The sequence below is a fragment of the Oncorhynchus mykiss genome, chromosome 8 (assembly GCF_057628025.1).
Source record: "Oncorhynchus mykiss isolate SJ-2025 chromosome 8, ASM5762802v1, whole genome shotgun sequence".
NCBI lineage: Eukaryota > Metazoa > Chordata > Actinopteri > Salmoniformes > Salmonidae > Oncorhynchus > Oncorhynchus mykiss.
Genome location: NC_143029.1, coordinates 87,712,106 through 87,729,164, shown reverse-complemented (window position 1 = coordinate 87,729,164; position 17,059 = coordinate 87,712,106).

The window sequence follows — 17,059 nt, the reverse complement described above, 5'->3', positions numbered from 1 at the left end:
AAATACAATATAGCAAGTAAAACACTGGAATGGTAGATTTGCAGTGGAAGAATGTGCAAAGTAGAAATAAAAATAATGGGGTGCAAAGGCGCAAAATAAATAAATTAAATACAGTAGGGAAAGAGGTAGTTGTTTGGGCTAAATTATAGGTGGGCTATGTACAGGTGCAGTAATCTGTGAGCTGCTCTGACAGCTGGTGCTTAAAGCTAGTGATGGAGATAAGTGTTTCCAGTTTCAGAGATTTTTGTAGTTCGTTCCAGTCATTGGCAGCAGAGAACTGGAAGGAGAGGCGGCCAAAGAAATAATTGGTTTTGGGGGTGACTAGAGAGATATACAGTGCCTTGCGAAAGTATTCGGCCCCCTTGAACTTTGCGACCGTTTGCCACATTTCAGGCTTCAAACATAAAGATATAAAACTGTCTTTTTTTTGTGAAGTGGGACACAATCATGAAGTGGAACGACATTTATTGGATATTTCAAACTTTTTTAACAAATCAAAAACTGAAAAATTGGGCGTGCAAAATTATTCGGCCCCTTTACTTTCAGTGCAGCAAACTCTCTCCAGAAGTTCAGTGAGGATCTCTGAATGATCCAATGTTGACCTAAATGACTAATGATGATAACTACAATCCACCTGTGTGTAATCAAGTCTCCGTATAAATGCACCTGCACTTTGATAGTCTCAGAGGTCCGTTAAAAGCGCAGAAGCGCCCCAAAACATAACATTTGTATTTCAAATAAATTGTTGTGATAGAATGAAAGCGTACCACAATGCACTTCAGTCCAGTTTCAAAAACATTTCATTTTATAGTAATCATAAATATATGAAGATGTACGTGCAACATAAAGGCAAGCAAGCAACAAAAAATCATTAAAACAAACAAAGCACATTTAACAGAGCTATTAAAGGTGCCTTAAGAGCATTGCTATAAGAAGGGGAAAGGGAAAGGTGGATACCTAGTCAGTTGCACAACTGAATGCATTCAGCCGAAATGTGTCTTCCACATTTAACCCTCTGAGTCAGGGAGACACTCATGGCTCATCCATCTATTGATCTATTAATTCACAGGAACACAAACACACTTGTTTCCTCCTGTCACGTCTGACACTACATACAGGAGTAGATACTTATATCAGTATTTATCAGTGGGAAAAAAATACATGCTCACAACAGTCTCACTGCGGGGGGATTCTGTACCTGACAGCTGATACACTGTGGTCTGTAATAATTCCCATGCTGGGGCACAGTGGGAAAGTTGATATCAAACACATAATAGGACTTGAAGCACACGTCCGGTTCCCCAATCAGTGTACTTTGCTCCAATGCCTGCCCACTAATGACTGTAAAAACCTGTGAGCAGTCCCCAAGAGCCAACACAAATTGGTAAGGTCTGGTCACTTCCGCCTCCGCCTGGTGCAGGTCCCAACCTGTTAGATATAAATCATCATCCTTTTTGAATATGAGGACTTGTGCAAAGGATGGAGGTACACTGAATGCCATCGCTCATAATTTATTTTGTAAACCATATAATCTTTTATAAATATAAAACATCCAATCCCAGTTTCATGCCTACATCTTCCATTCATTTGGAGCCGAGGCTCATAGGTTCATTTACACAACAATGTCTTGGAGTGTGCAGTTATGCATAACAGATATTTGCATGCTGTTCCTTTCATTCAATGTTTGCTAATGCTATCATCTAATTTCCCCATCAATCTTCCTATGCCTCCCCATGCCTATCCACTATTTAAACCTATGGGCTGCAAGTCAATGACGGACTTTCCTGGGTCTCTTCGATCCTGGGTCGGAATCGTCTTCCTGACTTTCCTGGGTCTCTTCGATCCTGGGTCGGAATCGTCTTCCTGACTTTCCTGGGTCTCTTCGATCCTGGGTCGGAATCGTCTTCCTGACTTTCCTGGGTCTCTTCGATCCTGGGTCGGAATCGTCTTCCCTGACAATATTTGTAGAATAGTGTTGGGAGGACCACTGGTAGAATCTTAAAGTGATGTCACCTTGTATATCTGGAGAGGAGAATGTTTAGCGAATAACTTGATTGTTTCACGATAAAAAGATATTAGCATCTGAGACACCACCAGAAGGGTAATTTCAAACTAGCAAAGCAAAGTTTTTTTGTCCTTGAAGTCCGTGATCCAATTTCCCCTGAGAACTCAGGGTTTTAAATTGAGAAGGCCTGAGCAATCTGTAGTGAAGCAGACAAACAATTACTTTTCCATTGCAGTTAATCATTAGCCTGGATTACGCCTAACTCTGGAAGTCCTCCCTGACCTCAGTATGGAATGGCTCTGATGTTGTCGGCACAATGCGTTGGTAATGAAGTAGGCTGTGCTTTTACCGGTTGGCTCTCCTCTGTGTCTTTCTCACTCAAACACCCACAGCCAAACTCAGCCCTTGAGCCCTTCTGTTAAAATAGTTGGATTTTCAAATTCAAACAATGAGAGGTCTGAACTGAGGGGGGGGGAAATTACATTTGAGAGAACCAATCAAACCCTGTCGCACAATTTGAGCAAATATTGCATTAACAAACAGCCTACTTTTCAGAACGGTGTGTTCACAGTTCTCCCTGCGCTGTGAGTCACTTGGGTCGCATCAGCCAAGCTAGTTAATCATAGTAAACAGAATCAAATTCAAGTCTAATGTTTATGTAAAAAAAATTGAACACACCTGGAGTATCCAGCAGACGCGGATACTCTCTGACTATGTCTTCGGCGCCTGGGGAGCAGTTATTGTTGGGGGTTAACTGCAGAAGGGCAAAAGGCAGATTTTTGCACCTTGCTGGCTCAGGGATTCGAACCAGCAACCTTTCTGTTACTGGCCCAACGCTCTTAACCACTAGGCTTAACTGCTAGAGGGAAACCTACATTTCTAAATGACATACTTTGAGCAGGGAAGGGTTGATAAGGCAGGTCAAATGGTTGAACAAAGACAAGAGAGTGAGGAGAGAGATGGATAGATTGAATAGGGGCGGAGCTTCCAGGTTAGAAAGGCGGGCTGATAAACAACGGGTTATTGGTTCCAACCCCTACCTGCCCTGGCGAAGAAATATACAGGGAGTGATCCGGCTGCCAGAGTGTTACCAGCTACAATATCTCTGTATACTGCTGTTGTGCCCTTGAGCAAGGCACTTTACACCTAAGTGCCCATGAGTTGCTCCTAGCCTGTGTCAGGTTAGTCACTGTGACAGAATATCTGTGCAAATGACCAATAAAACCAGGTATGGTGAAATGAAGGCCAGACTATCTATGGTAGTTGTAAAGTATTGAGTCCCAAAGAGGCTGCATGGGTTCTAAGACTCTCTGGGGTTGTTAAGTCTTTAAGGTTCCCATTCAGGTTGTACTATTGGTTATCGACGACAACGTGGAATTCTGTTTTACACAGGGTCAATGAAAATGAACCACTTGGATTGAGCAATATAAATCACATCATATAAACAATAACACTGTAAACTAGTATAAGCCTGGATATTTACTTTAAAGCTGTTCATTATTGCTCATAAAATAATGTTGATAACAAGAAGTATCACACCAAGGCTTGATTATATTGACACTCTGAACCTCTTTCTTCTGTGCTTAGAATCTTTGGGAGTGACATTGTGTTTTTGTGTGAATCCAAGGTACCTTGGGGCACATCAACCAGTATAAACAACCTGTGCCCTACATTCAAAAATGATCTGGCTATTTGAATGATTGTCTAAACTTTTTCATATTTGACTGGCTCTTAGGCTCCTTCAGCATATTTCCAGTGATTTCAGAAAAACTGGATTTGATTGTCAGATTTACCTTTCTTAGTTGGAGCTAGACTGGAACAGAAAAGAGTGAGTGTGTGTGTGTGTGTGTGTGTGTGTGTGTGTGTGTGTGTGTGTGTGTGTGTGTGTGTGTGTGTGTGTGTGTGTGTGTGTGTGTGTGTGTGTGTGCATAAGTGCATTGGAGGTACATTGTTTGATTGAGAGAACAGGAGGGTAGGGGAGAGAGTGAGGAAAGAGGACAGGCGGGTAGGGGAGAGTGAGGAGAGAGGGGAGAAAGGAGGGTAGGGGAGAGAGTGAGGAGAGAGGGGAGAAAGGAGGGTAGGGGATAGAGTGAGGGGAGAAAGGAGGGTAGGGGATAGAGTGAGGGGAGAAAGGAGGGTAGGGGATAGAGTGAGGGGAGAAAGGAGGGTAGGGGAGATAGTGAGGAGAGAGGGGAGAAAGGAAGGTAGGGGAGAGAGTGAGGAGAGAGGGGAGAAAGGAAGGTAGGGGGGAGAGTGAGGAGAGAGGGGGAAAAGGATGGTAGGGGAGAAAGGAGGGTAGGGGAGAGAGTGAGGAGAGAGGGGAGAAAGGAAGGTAGGGGAGAGAGTGAGGAGAGAGGGGAGAAAGCAGGAGAAAGAAGAGAGGGATGGGGCTGTGCACTGGGGGGGAAGTATGGCTCTTAGTGAGCAAGCCAGCTGCCAAACAAGTCCTTTGATAATTACTTTTAGAAGTCTTAGGATGCTCCAAGATTCTTTAAAACATTAATGGATACTAGAATTATCCTGCTTTTCAGGGGGTTTAGTAAAAATGAAACACAGGCAACAAAATCATAATTTGACATCTTGTTTTCGTACTTGTTCTAATAAAGACAACAGTTGAATCAGAAGCTCATGTGTTGTGTAACTTCATATTTTAAATGGAGACATCCCAATGTTTTCAAGGCTCTTTATCCAGCCACATTGACGGCTTCTACAATTTGAAATTCAGTCAGTGAAAGTCTCGTTTCATTAATAAACAGATAAAACATGTGAGATTGTATCTAAACTTCCACCTTTATCCTGTAAGATAATATATTTTTCATTAGAAAATCAAATGATGTTTATCATCCATAACCCATTGAAGTCCAAATACTTTTTTTTTTTACTGTGGATCAGAGCCCTACTTGTTTTGAACCCCACCTGTTTAGTATTATTATTTATTTATTTAGTTGCCTGTTTTGCATGTCATTAATACATAAAATAAGTTAATAAAGTTGCATACAAACTTGATCTCTTTTTTGCTTTTCTTAGTAAGGTAGCTCCAAAATGCAGGTGATTCAGCCAAGCTCAGCGCTTTCTGTTGAGGAGAGGCAGACAGCAGAACGTACAACGCATAGGGGTTGGTCATTTTCTCTAGTTGCTCCGTGATTGGCTCAGTGTTCTGTCATTCATGGGGACATTGCATCACTGCAAAATCTACAGGTAGAGCTAGAAAGTTCAAGCCCCTTGGTTGTTGCCATAGTTACATTAGAAGTGCCCTTCCCAGAATGCTCAAGGACATTGGCCACAGATAAAATAACGTCAAATCACGTTATATCTACCATAGCTTTGATTGGACTGATCATGTCAACATCATACTTTAAAAAGCAGACTAGTCATCATCATGAATCACGTTTGACAATCTACTGGCAAATCCTTTTCAAACCTTGTCATATGAAGAGAAATTATAGATAAAACGTATCGGTGCTCATTGGCCATTGGACTTAAGTTGGAAATCGCAAATTCAACAATGAGTGGTTTGGAAGGAGTTAGTGACTAACTGCAAGTGTTGCAAAGCAATCACGATTTTGCTTCCCCTGCCTGCTATTCGATGGAGAGGGTGTGTGGTCCAAACCTGGGTTTAAGGGTCTCTTTTCCAAGCTTAAAAGGGTCAACATTAACATGCAACACCATGGCCAGAAAAGGTTTAGTACATTAGCCATACTATCAATCCAGCATGACTTTTGCCGCATTCAAAACAACTAGAAACTCGGAACTGGGAAATCTCAGACCTCCCTGTTCAAGTGAGTACAGCACAACAGTGAGTCCAAAAATTTCTTGTATGCTGCTGCATAAATGATGTAATATGCCAGGGAGATATGTATACTGTAGCTAAGAAAGTAATACTAAGTGTATGATATGTAGTAATCTGTTAGTAGCCTATGTGCCTCACCCTAATCATTTGGTCCCTTTCCCCCCTCATAACTTAACATAAGCCTACTGTTCTGACTTGTAGCCTATAACCTGTTTTCATATAAATGTCATCATTGAATTTTGTAAGAGCTTTCATTGTCTGCTCATATGCCCCCTTTATTTATCCAACGGTTCTGACTTGCTGTACAGGGAGAATACTGTAAGAACCACCCACGATCTGAAATCTGTTTCAGTACATTTCAAAAGTGCTGAACAAATACCTGTAGTTATACTGACAACGTCTGTCTAAACTCTCTCATTAATGCCTTAATCAAAATTACGGATCGCCTTTTGACCGCTCATCGTTCCCTTAGGCCATAGTTTGTACATCTCACTTGTCAGTGGAAACCACATTTGTTTAAGTCAGTCAGCCATATCAGCTATGTTTTTTTTAAAGGCATTTAATGAGGCTGAATGGACTGTTTTGCTGCCAAACAAGGTTCCGCTGATAGCCAGGTGTAGCGGTAGTAAGGATTCACTCCATGGTGCTGAAAATAAAGCTCTGCTGTTGAGACAGGTTTATGTAGGCCCTAACAGTTTGTGGGACTGTTTGTCCCCATTACAGTGCAATTAATATAGTAAGGATTGACGCAGGGTGACGAGAAGAACAGAACAGAACAGGAACTGCGTCTATCTGTGAGGACAGACGCAGGGTGACGAGAAGAACAGAACAGAACAGGAACTGCGTCTATCTGTGAGGACAGACGCTGGGAGACGAGAAGCAAGTACAGGGAGTGAACATTTAATAAACAACAGACATGAAACATAACAGGAACAGCGTCTGGGCAGGGGAATATTAATGACAATAATGCTGACACTGGGAACCAACTGAGGAACAAACACATATAGACGGGGCAGTCAACGAAGGGAAGGAGTCCAGGTGAGTCCAATGAGTGCTACTGCGCGTAATGATGGTGACAGGTGTGCGTAATGAAGGGCAGCCTGGCTCTCGAGCTCCAGAGAGGGGAACGGGAGCAGGCGTGCCAATGTACATTGTTTAGTGCTGTGATGTTTAGTGTTGTGGTGCCTGCTTCGCAGGCATGCATAAAACATGTTTTTGTTGAGTTTGAATGTGCAAAGCTGTCATCAAGGCAAGGGGTGGCTACTTTGAAGAATCTCAACTATAAAATACATTTTGATTTGGAAAGGCACACACCTGTCTATATAAGGTCCCACAGTTGACAGTGCATGTCAGAGCAAAAAACAAGCTATGAGCTCAAAGGAATTGTCCATAGAGCTCCGAGACAGGATTTTGTCAAGGCACAGATCTGGGGAGGGTACCAAAATATTTCTGCAGCATTGAAGGGCTCCAAGAACACAGTGGCCTCCATAATTCTTAAATGGAAGAAGTTTGGAACCACCAAGACTCTTCCTAGAGCTGGCCTCCAGGCCAAACTGAGCAATCGGGGGAGAAGGGCCTTGGACTGGGAGGTGACCAAGAACCGAATGCTCACTCTGGCAGAGCTCTAGAGTTCCTCTGTGGAGATGGGAGAACCTTCCAGAAGGACAACCATCTCTGTAGCACTCCACCAATCAGGCCTTTATGGTAGAGTATCCAGACGGAAGTCACTCCTCAGTAGAAGGTACATGACAGCCCACTTGGAATTTGCCAAAATGCATCTAAAGACTCGCAGACCATGAGAAACAAGATTCTTTGGTCTGATGAAACCAAGATTGAACTCTTTGGCCTAAATGTCAAGCATCACATTTGAAGGAAACCTGGCACCATCCCTACGGTGAAGCATGGTGGTGGCAGCAGCATACTGTGAGGAAGTTTTTCAGTGGCAGGGACTGGGAGACTAGTCAGGATTGAGGCAAAGATGAACGAAGCAAAGTACAGAGATATCCATGATGAAATCCTGCTTGAGAGCGCTCAGGACCTCACTGGAGTGAAGGTGTACCTTTCAACGGGACAACGACCCTAAGCACACAGCCAAGACAATGCAGGAGTGGCTTTGGGACATGTTTCTGAATGACCTTGAGTGGACCAGCCAGAGTTTGGACTTAAACCCGATCCAACATCTCTGGAGATGTAGCTGCAGCGACGCTCCCCATCCAACCTGACAGAACTTGAGAGGATCTGCAGAGAAGAATGGGAGAAACTCCACAAATATATGTAGGTGTGCCGAGCGTGTAGCCTCATAACCAAGAAGACTTGAGGTTGTAATTGCTGCCAAAGGTTATCAACAAAGTACTGAGTAAAGGGTCTGAATACTTATGTTATTGAGGCATCACTACAGACACCCTGGTTTGAATCCTAGGAAACATTGGTTTGAATCCTAGGAAACGTTGTAGATCCTTAACGGCAGTAAGTTTTTGGGCCAGTTAAGCACGACTGTGACTTTGCCTTTATCCATGTTGACCCCTCCTGGTGTCACGACGAACCCTAGGAAGTTTACTGTAGTAACGTAAAAGGTGCATGCAGCTGTCATTATAGGTGAGGTATTTTGTAATGAACACGATGGGAGACAGAGAGTTGGTGCAGGTGTTTATTGTAAAGCACCACAGGAGGAGGCAGGTAGCTGGGTCCAGGGGCAGGCAGAAGGTCATACACAGGGGGTCCAAAAAGGTAAATTACAGGCAGGGAAAGACTAGTAACATAGTCTGGGAGATCAGGCAATAGGTAGATAACAGAAATCCGATGGGCTAAAGTACAGGCAGGGAATAGGCAAAAGTTGTCATTAGTGAGTCAGGCAAAAACTATCATACACGGGAGTAGTAAATTATGGGAAAAACAGCGCTCCGAATAGAAGTGTGTCACAAAACAAACAATACCTCACAATGATGGGATGCACAGAACTGAACTAAATAGTGTGTGATAATGACGTACAGGTATGTGACCAGGTGATCAGAATTCAGGTGATTGGGATCTGGAAAGTGAGCTGCGTTCAGGGGATCTACGTGTTTGAGAGTTGGACGTTACACCATTAGAGTTCTTGGGAACAGGAATGATAGTGGTCATTTTTTTATATTTTTTTTATATTGAAATATGCCTGCCAGTTGTTTTGTGCTTGCTCTGAGAACACGCCCTGGAATATCGTTGGGCCCCGTGGCCTTGCGGGTGCATAAAATGTGTTCATCTGGTAGAGGCATCGTTGGGCAGATCACAGCTGGGTCTTTGTTTGTCATCCGTTATGGACTGTAGCCCCTGCCACATGCTTGTGTTTTATGATTCGACCTTATTCCTGTATTGTCCTTTTGCTCGTTTGATGACTCTGCGGAGGTAATAGCGGGACTTCTTGTACTTGTTCCTGTCTTTAGCCGTAGCCTCAGGGTTGTTCGCGTTAGCTCTGTGAGCAGTAGCCCTGTCCTTTAGTTCAGCTCCACCCTCTGTGTTAATCCAGGGCTTTTGATTGGGGGAAAGCAGCAAACCTACACTGTGAGGACAACGTCACTGATGCATTTCCTAATGAAACCGGTGACTGAGGTGGTTAGCTTGTCGATGGGGTGGTACAGGCTATACACAACGTATACAGCAGTATGTGGACACCCCTTCATATTAAGTAGTAAAGATTATGTAGCTACACTACATATATAAAAGTATATGGATGCAACTTTTAGTGGATTTGGTTATTTCAGCCACAACCGTTGCTGACAGATGTATAAAATCGAGCAATTTTAACGCTACAGAATACAATGACATTCGAGACGATTCTGTGCTTCCAACTTTGTGGCAACAGTTTGGGGAAGGCCCTTTCCTGTTTCAGCATGACAATACCCCCATTCACAAAGCGAGTTCTATACAGAAATGGTTTGTCGAGATCGTTTTGGAAGAACATGACTGGCCTGCACAGAGCCCTGACCTCAACCCCAAATCCAATTAAATAACATTTTATTGGGCACGTACACATAGTTAGCAGATGTTAATGTGAGTGTAGCGAAATGCTTGTACTTCTAGTTCCGACCATGCAGTAATATCTAACATGTAATCTAACAATTTCACAACAACTACCTTATACACACAAGTGTAAAGGAATGAATAAGAATATGTACATAAAAATATATGGATGAGCGATGGCCGAACGGCATAGGCAAGTTGCAGTAGATGGTATAGAGTACAGTATATACCCCTGTACATATGAGATGAGCAATGTAGGGTATGTAAACATTATATAAAGTAGCATTGTTTAAAGTGGCTAGTGATACTTTTATTACATCCAATGTTTTATTATTAAGTGGCTCGAGATTTGAGTCAGTATGTTGGCAGCAGCCATTCAATGTTAGTGATGGCATTTGTCATGACGTTGGCCTGGGGGATAGGTTTATGACAGTCATAAATACCTCTTTCCCCCTTTTTCCTCTCTCTACCCTACTGAGGTTACATTTAAAAAAAAACTTGGTTAACATAGAGATTCTGGGAACATCAGTAGGTGGGGGGAAATGAACTATATTCTGGTAATCTGACCAATTGAACATATGCAGTGGTACTTAATGAATATGATGTCAGTTCGGTTGTCATCTGAGACATTCTCATCAATGATAAGATGACAAACTCTACAGTGGAGAGTCTACACATCAGAGTTATCGGATTCACATGGAATTGTTGTTGAATTTAAATGTTTGAATATGAAATTATTTGTGACGAGATGAAATGTGATTTTATGTGATTTCATAAGTTAGGGCTGCTCACTCAGTGGACCGCCCCCGTGAAGAGACAGAGGTTGTAAACTATGAAACACACCCCTTTTATCCCTTCCTATATAAAGCCTTGACGACAACATAACTTCCTGTTCCAAGGAATGTAGGACGACGGTCCTATGTCAGAATGGTTCAGATAATAACTACAGAACGAAGCCAACATCAGCGTGAGCTTTGGTTGCGAATGGTATGAACTTTGAACTCTTATTCACTACAGAAGTGATACCTCCTAGCCGTTGAGTTAGCGACTGCAGCTGCAAACGCAGGCTAGGAAGGAACAGACAGTATTCCGTCTATCACACAACGACGTTACTACAACGTATCCTGTTGACCAGCAGAGACATTCTTCAAAGGACTCAGTTTGGCAACACGGCCTTCCATCTACCACCAACCTACTGAAGCGCAGCTCAGAATAAATATTTATTGCATTTTCCTTTTCCAAATGGGCGGTAATTTAGAATGCATAAGATACTGTATTTACGATAGCACAGATTTTTCCCTTTTGTTCTCAGCCTCCCGGTCTTTCACTCAAACCCAGCCCCATTTCCTGACAAGCTGTCATATCTGTTCCGCCCGCTAGGGACGTTTTCCTTTATGATGTAATTTGTAATCAAGTTATGATTAATTGTGTGTATGTGTGATTCTACATTTATTTAGTAAATAAATCAATTAAAAAAAAAAAATAATTGCTGAATTTTTACCCCTGATCTCCCCAATTTCATGGTATCCAATTGTTTTAGTAGCTATGAGAACATCGCTACAACTCCCGTACGGGCTCGGGAGAGACGAAGGTTGAAAGTCCTCCATTATACAAACCAACCGCACTGCTTCTTAACACAGCGGAAACACAGTGCACTGCGCCCAGCCCGCCACAGGAGTCGCTGGTGCACGATTATCCCTACCAGCCAACCCCTTCCGACGCTAGGCCAATTGTGCGTCGCCCCACAGACCTCCCGGGCGCGGCCGGTTGCGACAGAGCCTGGGCGCGAACCCAGAGTCTCTGGTGGCACAGCTGGCGCTGCAGTACTGCGCCACCCGGGAGGCCCCCGTAAATAAATAATTAAACGCAATTTTGTATTGCTGATTCAACTTGTTAGCCAGGGTTCGTGCAGACAAAAGGATTTACAACTTTCAGATGAGACTGAATTCAAGTGACGATTGATATGGACGGCTATTGATGTAAAATATTACTAGGTCTTTAAGAGTATATTCGGAAGATAACAGCCCTATAAATATTATTTTGTGGTGCCCGACTCTCTAGTTTATTTACATTTACATGATTAGCTCACTCAGGTGATATTATTTACGGAGAAATTATTTTATAGAATAGCATGTCATATCACTTAATCCGGTATAGCCAAAGACATGACACTGTTTAACAGTCTGATGACCTTGAGATATAAGCTGTTTTTCAGTCTCTCGGTCCCAGCTTTGATGCACCTGTACTGACCTCGCCTTCTGAATTATAGCGGGGTGAACAGGCAGTGGCTCGGGTGGTTGTTGTCCTTGATGATCTTCATGGCCTTCCTGTGACATCGGGTGCTATAGGTGTCCTGGAGGACAGGTAGTTTGTCCCTGGTGATGCATTGTGCAGACCTCACTACCCTCTGGAGAGCCTTACGGTTGTGGGCGGAGCAGTTGCCATACCAGGTGGTGATACAGCCTGACAGGATGCTCTCGTTTGTACATCTGTAGAAGTTTGTGAGTGTTTTAGGTGACAAGCCAAATTTCTTCAGCCTCCTGAGGTTGAAGAGGCGCTGTTGCGCCTTCTTCACCATGCTGTCTGTGTGGGTGGACCATTTCAGTTTGTCGTTGATGTGTACGCTGAGAAACTTAACTTTACACCCTCTCCACTACTGTCCCGTCGATGTGGATAGGGTGGTGCTCCCTCTGCTGTTTCCTGAAGTCCACAATCATCTCCTTTGTTTTGGTTAATATTGAGTGTGAGGTTATTTTCCCGACACCACTCCCCATCGAACACCTGTGGGATGATTCCCCTCAGCAATGTTCCAACATCTAGTGGAAAGCCTTCCCCAGAAGAGTGGAGGCTGTTATAACAACAATGTTCCAACATCTAGAGTGAAAGCCTTCCCCAGAAGAGTGGAGGCTGTTATAACAACAATGTTCCAACATCTAGTGGAAAGCCTTCCCCAGAAGAGTGGAGGCTGTTATAACAACAATGTTCCAACATCTAGTGGAAAACCATCCCCAGAAGAGTGGAGGCTGTTATAACAACAATGTTCCAACATCTAGTGGAAAGCCTTCCCCAGAAGAGTGGAGGCTGTTATAACAACAATGTTCCAACATCTAGAGTGAAAGCCTTCCCCAGAAGAGTGGAGGCTGTTATAACAACAATGTTCCAACATCTAGTGGAAAGCCTTCCCCAGAAGAGTGGAGGCTGTTATAGCAGCAATGTTCCAACATCTAGTGGAAAGCCTTCCCCAGAAGAGTGGAGGCTGTTATAACAACAATGTTCCAACATCTAGTGGAAAGCCATCCCCAGAAGAGTGGAGGCTGTTATAACAACAAAGGGGTGACCAGCTCCATATTAATGTTCAACGAGCAAGTGTCCACATACTTCACAAATATATTCATTAACACTGGTATGGCAGAAGCACACTTTTGAGATCCGCCATAATGTTGACACTCCGCTGTCTTTGCAATGATGCATTTATTAAATTACCTAAATATGAGCTCTTGTGTAGCATTCCATGAATGCGCTATATATATGCTATGGATATAGTTCATTAACCTTTAATAATGTGGTTGGGACCTGTTATCACGTTCATTAAACGCTTTATAGATGACGTTACCCATTCAGTAAATATAGGATGTATTTGGAGTGGCCCAATGTTCTATAATCCCCAATATTACTGAAATGGACGCCTCTTGATCTTGGGAGTCAATTTAGATGTTGGATGATAGGTTTGTACACTGGATCTCATGTTACTGCTAATGAAAACAAAATACTTTCTTCTCAGCAGTTTTGTAGCTCACGGTGCTGTTGTAATGGTTGTTTTGAGGGAATCTTCCTATCATAGACAGTTAGGGGACGTTACCTGGGTTTTTGAGGCAATGTTTTTTATTTTCTTTCCAGAGGCAGACCGGAGCAGTTATAGCCTAAGTTACACATGGCACCCTATTTCTGGGCAAAAGTAGTGCACTATATAGGGAATAGGGTGCCATTTGGGACTCATTTTACTTGATCACTTACTATCTCAAGGTCAAAAGCGTGTCATTGGTTCTGTCTGTGATTAACTCAAGGAGGTGATGATGAGAGAAGATTGATCCTAGTTGTGGCTTTAGCATCGCTGCTCTATCATCATAGGCTTGTCCAAGAACACTTTCCTGTTTGAGAGATGGACAGGCAGGAAGTGAAATACCCTTTAGGGCTAAGGCAGCGGTTCCTGACCCTTTTCCGTTCTGGGAAACACCAAATGACTATCTAAAGCTCTTGAGGACCATCATTAGAATATCGTGACGATCAAAATTTAGTACATTTTATCACTGAATGCAACAGATTAAAGGCCTCTAATTATTATTACAATTGTTATTATTATTATTATTATTATTATAAACAATTTGCATTGTGAAAATCGCCCCCCCTCCCTCCCAAAAAGAAAACTATGCTACTGCTGTTGAATAAAATGTGACTAATATTTTCTTCCTGCCTGGAAACCACACTAAATCCATGCTCTGTTTCGCTATTGTTCTAGAAAGATACCGTGTGAATTCAAGTCTAGTTTTTCTTCAGTTAATAACCAGGTTAACTGTTTTTTTCAGCCTTGACAGTTCAAATGTACACTATCGTAGAAGGTATACAATATATAAACAAGGATGTGTAAATACTACGGACAACAATAGGTCTCCTGACACAGGTTGAGTAGCCACATAATTTATATATTAAAGATAAGTCATCTATTTGTCATCGTGTTCCCTGGTTGTAAACGCGAGGACTGGAGAACAGAGATCGTTTCCGACAGAAGAAAACGCAAAGGGTTTCACTTGCTTCCGTCTTTACTAGAACATCCTTTAAACTGAATCCAAAAGCAGAATTGCACAATATTTACAAAACACTTGCTTACACCACACTTTTTTTTTTGTGTTGTGCTGTTCGGAATGTTCCAAAGCATTCCATAGAATGTCAAACATAGTTATTCTTGTAGATAGATATCCTATCAAATGACTGAGAATATCGATACAGTGTGTTTAAATTAATACAACTGAACACGTAACACAAATACAAAACTTAAAAATAATGACAATAATACATGATATGCATTGAAATCCAGTCAACACCTGAGAACTGTAAATAACCACAATAAAACACATGATAAAGCACGTACTTCATTCCTACTGTATATGCAGCTTCGCCCGTCGCTGGAACCATTGTATGACATTTTTAGGTGAGAGGTACATTCACGTATTCACATGTACAATGAAATACAACAAGGTAAACAACACAGATTTCTGAAAAGGTTTTAGAAACCAAGTGGGAAACAATTCAGTACCATTGAAATGAGATATCTTACCTCGTAGACGTGGCAACAGGTTAGGAGCTATGGGAGGAAACCCATCACCCGCCCCCATCACTACTTCACCATGTGGCTAAACACCATGGCTAACCGCCTGGTCTTCCCACTTATGATCTTTAGTGGATAAGTTTACATTTTTAATGAAAAACACATACAGGTGCATCTGTAGTGAAACTCAAAACTATTGGCTATTTTTTTTTTAAGGGGGGGGTTGAGGGGAATGTAAGAGCAAGACTGAAAAATACCTGACTGTCTGCACACTAAACTATGCACTAAGAGACTCGGCCTTACAATGAAAACATCTTGCCGCTTCAATCCCGCACATAAATTCTATGAAAACTATAAGCTTCTTTTCTTGGAATGTTATCCAGCTATGTTTCAACACAACATAATTCTTGTACATAAAAGTGTCTTCGTCAATGGTTGATCATGGACAGCTGGATACTAGATAGATAAGGGAGGAGACCAGATGCTTGGGGCGGCAGGGTAGCCTAGTGGTTAGAGTGTTGGACTAGTAACCGGAAGGTTGCGAGTTCAAACCCCCGAGCTGACAAGGTACAAATCTGTCGTTCTGCCCCTGAACAGGCAGTTAACCCACTGTTCCCAGGCCGTCATTGAAAATAAGAATTTGTTCTTAACTGACTTGCCTGGTTAAATAAAGGTAAAATAAATAAATAAATAAATGCTTCCAATATAGACTAGACCACGTGGATAACGTTTCACTTTGAGATCCTTCCAATGTAGATGCTGCCACGTCGACAACGTGTGACTCTAAAGTTGAGTAACGTGAACTGGCCAGCACAGCCAGTCAATCACTCTTGCACCTAACCTGTTACATAGTCCCAGCTCCTTGCCTGTTACATAGTCCTAGCTCCCAGCCTGTTACCTAGTCCTAGCCTGTTACCTAGACTTAGCCTATGCCTGTTATCGAGTCCTAGCCTGTTACCTAGTCCTGGCCTGTTACCTAGTCCAAGCTCCTGGCCTGTTACCTAGATCCTAACCTGTTACATAGTCCTAGCCTGTTACATAATCCCAGCTCGTTACATAGTCCCAGCTCCTGGCCTGTTACCTAGTCCAAGCTCCTAGCCTGTTACATAGCTCGTAGCCTTTTACTTACTCCTAGCTCCTAGACTCTTGCCAAGGCCTAGCCTGTTACCTAGTCCTAGCTCCTAGCCTGTTACCTAGCTCCTAGCCCATAACCTACCTAGCCTTTTACCTAGTCTTAGCCACTTATTTAGTCCTAGCCTGTTACCTCATCCTAGCTCTTAGCCTGTTATCTAGCCCTAGCTCCTAGCCTGTTACCTAGTTCAGCCTGTTACCAAGTCCTAGCTCCTAGACTTTTACCTAGCTCTTAGCCTGTTATCTATAGCCCTGGCTCATAGCCTGTTACCCAGTTCCTAGCCTGTTACCTAGTCCTAGTCTGTTACCAAATCCTGTTACTGAGCTCCTGCCTGTTACCTAGTCCTATCGCCTGTTATCTAGCTCCTAGCCTGTTACCTAGCTTCTAGCCTGTTACCTAGTCCAAGCTCCAAGCCTGTTACCTAGTCCAAGCTCCTAGCCTGTTACCTAGTCCTAGCCTGTTACCTAGTCCTACCATGTTACCTAATTCAAGGTCGTAGACTGTTACCTAGCTCCTAGTCTGTTACCTAGTCCTAGCTCCTAGCCTATTTCCTAGTGCTAGCTCCTAGTCTGTTAGCTAGCTCCTATCCTGTTACCTTGCTCCTAGCCTGTTAACTAGTCTTAGCTCCTAGCCTGTTACCTAGTCCTAGCCTGTTACCTAGTCCTAGCTTCTAGTCTGTTACCTAGTCTTAGTTCCTAGCATGTTACCTAGTCCTAGCTCCTAGCCTGTTACCTAGCTCCGTACCTGTTACCTAGTCCAAGCGCCTAGTCTGTTACCAAGTCCTAGCCTTTTACCTAGTCCTACCATGTTACC